We start from the raw sequence: 7,360 nt of genomic DNA, 5'->3' as shown, positions 1-7,360 counted from the left end.
TTTCCCTCTGCTCCCCTTTTATTTATTCCCTTTCACCCACCCACTTTTCTTGGAACTGACCCACATGGATGAAGATCAATTCTGGATGATCTGATAATTATGCTGTCAGTTCCAATTGCCTTGTGATGAAGTGAGAAATCAGGCGGAGGAGAAATACAAAAAGGATCTCGAGTTTTCTCGGACGAGATGTATCCGCACGTGCGGGCGGCCCTCGCCTTCACATGTGAGTTCAGAACTGGCTGTTATTTGTTTAAGACCTGTTTCATAGGCTGATAAATCGCCGTTTAACGGGTCACATGTGCGTGAACAACAGATTTCTGCTGTCCGTTTCTTTTCCGCTGCGTTAAGTAAATGGCACATCATTAAAAACAGTTTCGTACAGTAATAGTTGTAGACTGGGGACTTAAACAAGGCTAAAAGATCAGCTAAAGGTCTCAGGAAGATAAAAGCTTTCTTTTGGTTAAAAATAAATAGTAAGTTAAGCAATTCACAAATTCACGAAGGTTAACTTATAATATTGATTTATATTTTGAGCTGTTGGGTTTGATTTCATAGGAAATATAAATTCAACATCATTTGACATGTAAAGATTTGCACGTAAAGTAAGCTGCAATTTTATGCTTCCAGCAGAGATGGCGCCATAGAGGCAAGTTATGTATTGCAGATTTAATGACATCAAATTCTGATCTATAAGAATGAAATGCAACTGGAAAAAAAAAAGATTTTAAATAAACTTCTTTGTAGTGCTTTTTGCATTATAGTACTCGATTCACATAGACCACTGCGCAAGATGTAAACACTCACTCATTTACAAATAGGGCACAATATACTGTATTAATATGAAGGAATTTTCCGTATTCATTTTTACAGTCATTTTCCCTGTCTATTACATTTTGCACTGCATTAAATTGCATTTGAGCATTAACGTAAATGTCCGTAAAATAAAGGAAATGTAATTTTCTGTTATTTTATATATTTTTTTACAGTGCTGGTCCAGAAGCACTTCCAGTTAAATTGTTTTATTTTATTTTTTAAATCCTATACTGTATAATTAAATCTTAAAGATATTCATTTAACATTTTGATTCGGTTATACATGTTCTGTTGGTTATATTCTGTTCAAAGATTTGTGTAGGCTAGTGTTAAAAAACTGAAACAGGAAGTTCTTTTGGACCAGCGTTGTTTGCTTTCCAATGCGTTCTATAGGAATTATGAGCAATACAAAACATTTTGTTAAAAATATACATAAAATTAGGATGCGTGTTTGCACTCATAACAACAGAAATGACTTCATCTAAATACTCGAGATGCATTTTCAACGCATTTAACAAGAAAGTTTATGCACAAAAGTGACGCAACTGTTTATTGATTTCAGCTCTTTAGCCTCAGGGCACCTCAGACGGCTGCCCCTATAAATAACATACTGTACCGTACGCTCCCGCTGCAAGAATCTGCTGGTAGGAAAAGCAAGTAAATGAAATCTGTATTAGGAGAAGCTGTTCGGTCCATTTCAGCTATAGCAAAACAGGCAGAGAGGATGTATACAGTAGCCAGTGTGAGAGCACCGGTGTCGGGCTGATCTATGGTCTGTACGCTGGATGGATTTGTTTAACCCTGAATGTCAACCGGTGCTGTCTGGAGCATGTGTGCAGGTAATATGTACCAGATGACTGCTGTTGTAGCCAAGGCAGACTGAATACAAAGCCAGTGTGGAGAGGAGATTGAAAAAAGCTGACAGCAGGTCAAATCTCTATTCAGGCAGCTTGCAGAAGCAGGTAATGGGGAAATACTGCGAGTTCAGAAGCTGTAAAAGATTTAGAAAGAGACACCCTTATTAGACAAATACACTTGTACAGATGAGTTTTATGAATTATAGAACAACAAATGCAGTGGTTGCAGATAGATAGATACAGCATATGGATGGATGGATGGATGGATGGATGGATGGATGGATGGATGGATGGATGGATAGATGGATAGATAGATTCCTTTCGTCATTTCAAACCTGTGTGACTTTCTTTCTTCCAGAGAACACAAAAGAAGATATTTTGAAAAATGTTGTTAACTGGACCCCATTCACTTGCATTGGTTTTGTGTCCATACAATAGAAGTGAATGGGGTCCAGTGTTGTTCGGTTACCAACTTTCTTCAAAATATCTTCTTTTGTGTTCTGCGAAAGAAAAAAGAAATGACAAGAGGGTGAGTAAACGATGACAGAATTTTCATTTTTGGGTGAACTGTCACTTTAAACAATACACAATAGTAAAAAGTTAATTTACAACATAAGAGAATGCATATGCAGATCCAATAAAAAAAACTGTATGATAACAATAAAGTGTTCACACAGGTGTCCAAAAGTAACCACAGGTATATTTCATATGATCTATGTTCCACATTGTTTGAAGTATCCAAACATCCATTGATTTTGAATAATTCATTGTTTTATAATTTAAAATCTTACGATTATCCAAAATAATTTTAGGGAAACTGTATATGTTACCATTGGACACTATCACTGTACTGCTCTAGCACTACAGTTTTTGTTTAGGTCATATGCAAATTATGCCTCATCATTCAACACTGTTGATATCTTATTTCCTATTTCTGTGTTGCACTAAAAAAAGCGTGCTTATACGCTTGGAGAAAAGCGAATCAATGTTTGCCCACTAAACTGAGAGTGTGCCAATGCAACATGGTCACCGCGTATGCCAGCCAGCGTCTGCGCAGACCAACCGCAGTCTGAATGAATAAATGAGCCGCTGTAAGCAGGATGTTCTGAAGAAGATCGCACTTTCCATTATGCATATTCATCCTGAAAACAAATAAATAAATCTCCCAATCCAAACATTCCGGGGGCATCTTTGGCGGCCCAGCCGACCACCCAGACTGCCGCAGGGTTCGGTTTTTAAACTCTCACAAACACTCAAACAAATAACAAACATGCCCAGGGTAGAAGAGCTAATGAAATGAACTAAAAACGGTATTGAAAGGCGGACATGTGTCTAACTAATAAAACGCTTAGTTTCATTCGGTGGCATACGGTTATGGCTTTAGTGAATTTTGTTGCATCAATAAATCTGTGGCCGATAAATAAAGAATAAAGCTTTGCATTATTAGTTTGAGGAGATACAGTAAAATATAGCAATCCTTACAGAGCACAATCTCCTGCGAGTCGAATAAATCTCTACGCCATCCTTTCCACTCACTTAAACGATTTAACTTTACAGGCAAATGTACCATAAGAAAGAAAAAAAAACAAGTGGAAAATTCAAAGACACACACACAAGACGAAAAAGCACCGTCTGCAAAGACATTTTACAACCCAACTACTTGTAATTAAAACGATTCGTAGAAGCGCATGTTTTACGTGAGCATTTAAACACATTAATCATGCGCAAAGACACGAGGGACCTCATAGCATCACCTGCCGTATTTCACAGTGCCGGCCCCCCAAGACGGAGAAGAATAAGAAAACAAAAACTAGGCCCATGGGTTTGATAAAGATGTTAGGTGATGAAAAGTGACTTAAAACGGTTGCCTGCGGACGAGAGTCTGGCCAACTTTTGCACCTGGCTCCGACGGGCCAGCTAAGCAAACTTCCTCGTCCCGTTGTGACGTGTTTTTACATCCAAATTTTGGCCTCTAAATGGACGGGACAGCTACAACTGCTATCGGCTACCACCAAGACTCAATCAACAGGACCGCAGGTTTTGCTGATGGCGAAACTTCGTATGATAATCGGACATACGACACGGGCCGTCCAGCATCTGCAAAAGTGCAACGAGTTTGCTGCATTTCATTCGGACTTCATAATGCAATCTAATGGACACAGCGTCTTCACTTAAGAGCATATCAAGGGAATGTGTTTTCCTGTAAAAACAATTTTCTCGTGTTGGTTCTAATGGCTAAAAGACTTGTTAGAAAGCACTTACATAACGCAATTTCGACTCGAACGTAATGAGCTGAATTAGTGCCTGCAAGTTGCTCTGCTAAGCAGAAAAGCATCATCATTAGTTTTTCGTATTATTTCTCAATGTGTGTTTGTAGAAGTACTTGATAATTCCAGGAAGCTTATAAAATTATGGCATTAAAGTTTCTTGAACGTGATCATTAAACATTTTAATTAAATATATAACAATATGCATACCAATCAGATTCATTTCAATTATTATATGCAAGAAAAAGCCATAAATATTCAAAGATAGAAATGTTAAATAATACTTATTTAATAATATTGAAAATAGAAACCAGAAAGGGATAGTTCACCCAAAAATAAAAATGTCCTGTGCATACTGTAAATCTTTCTTTAGTTGAACACAAAAGAAGATATTTTGAGAAATGTCTAGTGGTTTTGTGTCCACACAATGGAAGTCAATGAGGGTCAATGTTGTTTGGTTACCAACGTTCTTCGAAATATCTTCTTTTGTGTTCGGCAGAAGAAACTAAGTCATAGAGGTTTGGAATAACGTGACGCTGAGCCTTTTAATCATGTCAGTATGTTTATTGCACTTTGTCTTTTGCAAAAATTAGGTAACGGGGGCAATGAAATAACTCCAAAGGTTACTCACGTGTCAGGGGTCGTGACTAATTGCCTTTAACTAATTATCTGCACCATATTAACACGTTGAATTGACAATTGCCTTGTAGTGTATTTCACAGAGTTGATTGGGAATGTGCAGAGAACGGCTCTGATCTTCAATAACAGCGCTGGTAATTGCACTGTTGGTTCACATTAATCAAAGTGTCAGCCGCAAAGAGCTAAAAGCTTTGTTTTGAAAAGGGCCTCCACCTAACTTTTACCACAGTGCATCTATTAAGGGGTTAAATAAACACTATTTGCTAATACGCCCTTTATTTCGGCTTAGCGCAAGGAAAGTCACCGAGTGTTTGCAATGCAGGTATGGAAGCAATCTCTTAAAGAAACGCAAACATTCAGGACTATCCACAGAGCCTCCATCTGTGTGTGTGACAGTGAGGTGGTAAAGCTACTGCAGATGCTGCTGTGCACACTGTCAGTTGAGGGCTGGGGATGATTGCCACATCTGGAGTGAATTTATCCTATAATTCAGCGTATTACTGGCGCGGTCTCTATATAAGTAGCATGACCACGTTTACAGTCCAGTTCCTAAGTGGCCTCTGCCCTATGCTAATTTATACTTGTACAGGTTAGAGAGCACAGAATTCATTATACAATCTACACTACCACGGCATACATGTTCTAAAAAAATGTAAAGGTCACAACACTTTTTATTATTCTTGTAAGAAAATGAAGCCTACAGGGACACCTGGAATGGAAAATTATTGAAGAATGTAACTAATAAGAGCAACTAAAAGTTTAGGATAACTTATTATTTTTATTGCTATTATTAATTACTAATAATTAATACCAATAATTCACAGTAAAATCGCCAGTGTTAAAAAAGGTCAAATTAACAACCACAGTGTATATATAATTATTATTAGAGTAAATTTGACCCTTTTTAACACTGGCGATTTTGCTGTGTATTACTATAATAGTTATATTAATATATTATTCATAGTATTATATGAACATTAATATAAATGCTTATGTTATATAATGTTAAATATGTAAATATAACACTGATATATTTTTTCTATTCTATTCTGAGCTCTTATTGCCTGATTTTTCAACATTATTCAATCCAAGTCATTAATTTCAAAACCATTTTTATTCAATTAGATTTTTATTTTGTCATGAAAAAAAGAAATATGTTGGCAGAGGCACAATTATATTTTTCTCTCCAAGCTAATTTTACTATTAACTAATTTGATGCATTTATCATATACAGTATTATAGCTATAGACGGTTTCATCGGACGCACGCCATGGCCCAAGTTTTTGGTTTGGTTATAATATAATAATTTATTTTATATTTAATTATGTTAGTATTCATTCATATTAATATTTTATTGTATATTTATTGTATTAAATTAAATTAAAACTACTCAACAGTTATTGATTCTTTGCGGAGGTCTACTCCCCTGAAACCGTGCTAGTGTTTTCAACTCAATTAACATTTTCAAATCCACCCTACAGAATTCCACACATTTTTTTCTTAAAGCAGCACAAAACAGATTTCGTCCGGGCCTGTTGCTTTCTAACCAAGGTTACTCTACCAGACAAAGATTGCTGTATCATCTAATCCAGTTCATCCTTACAATAAACAATAAATGGTGGCTGGGCTTTGCCAGGAGAACTTTAATGAGACACTGTTGTGTCTGGCTGATGATGAGGTAATAATCAGGGTCTTATATCTGTTGATATATTATATCGCAAGTTCAATCCTGCACTGGACGGCTGTGCTTCTGCCAAAATTCAGATCAGAAAGCCATGTTATGAAGATCTTATGAGTTCTTTGTAGAACACTAGTGGTGTGGATCTTCTCTGCATATTATGCGTTATGTTCTCCTCCATGAGCAAGTTTTTATTACTTTGTATTTTTCTGTTTAAGTTTCCATGATTCGGAATCACGAAAAACACCAGAACATGATTAACATCTCCCACACAAGACACGTAGATGAAACATGAAGATTGATTTCACAGATAATAAATAATAATTTCATAATAATAATAATAATAATGTCAATTGTACATGGCTCTAATGACCCTATTTGGCATCTTCAAGCGTGTTATTTGTATTAAAACGTAATATCGGGTGATTGTGCGATGTTCTGATGTGTCAGACGTCAGGAATGTTAACAAAGCCCATGGGCTAATTTGACAGACTAATTTGCCAGAGCGTAAACACATACTCAGACATAAAAGATTGGAATCACTTCATAGAGTGGAGCAGGAAGATGTCCCGGCTTGCCCAGATGTGTATCTGTTGAAGGAAAGATGAAAACAGTTACCTTGCAAAAAACCCAACTTGATTGACATGGAAACATTCATGTAGGTTTTGACTCGTGAGACTTGGGCTCATGGAAGCCCAGAGGAAAGATAATAGTGCTCTTTCACAGCTCAGAATACTTACAGGGGTTTTTAGTTATGCTGTATTTGAGTTAAGCTTGCTCTCAGATGTTTCTTCAAAAATACCTTAGCCAAAACAAAAACACAAATGAGACACGTTTGACACACCTTAAGAAAAGAAGTTCATTCAATTATTAGTATACTTCTTTTAAAATAAAAATAAGAAAGTACACTTTTTGTAGAATCTTTTAATTACAAATATAAATAACAATAGTAAACTTTGAGTACAATATTAGTTTCTGTACTTAAAAGTTACATACTTGTTAACTAGCAGTGTACTCAAAGATTACCACTGTTACTTAAAAGTTTACTAAACTATACTTAAAAGTAGAGATGCACCGATATATCTGCCAATAATCGGTATCGGTTGA

The 7,360-nt window shown here is 36.2% G+C and overlaps 1 long non-coding RNA gene across 1 annotated transcript; it reads right to left on the bottom strand.

Annotated features, from left to right (window-relative positions):
- Nucleotides 1–1,281: 1,281 nt before the first annotated feature.
- Nucleotides 1,282–7,052, bottom strand: LOC130565499 (uncharacterized). Its single transcript, XR_008964384.1, has 3 exons — nucleotides 6,994–7,052; nucleotides 6,773–6,843; nucleotides 1,282–1,803 (listed from the first exon to the last, which is right to left on the bottom strand). It is a non-coding gene; the product is annotated as an uncharacterized LOC130565499 (long non-coding RNA).
- Nucleotides 7,053–7,360: the final 308 nt, after the last annotated feature.

Source organism: Triplophysa rosa, linkage group LG15 (genome assembly GCF_024868665.1).
Source record: "Triplophysa rosa linkage group LG15, Trosa_1v2, whole genome shotgun sequence".
Lineage (NCBI taxonomy): Eukaryota > Metazoa > Chordata > Actinopteri > Cypriniformes > Nemacheilidae > Triplophysa > Triplophysa rosa.
Note: the sequence above shows the minus strand (reverse complement) of the source record. Positions and strands in the feature narration are given on the sequence as shown.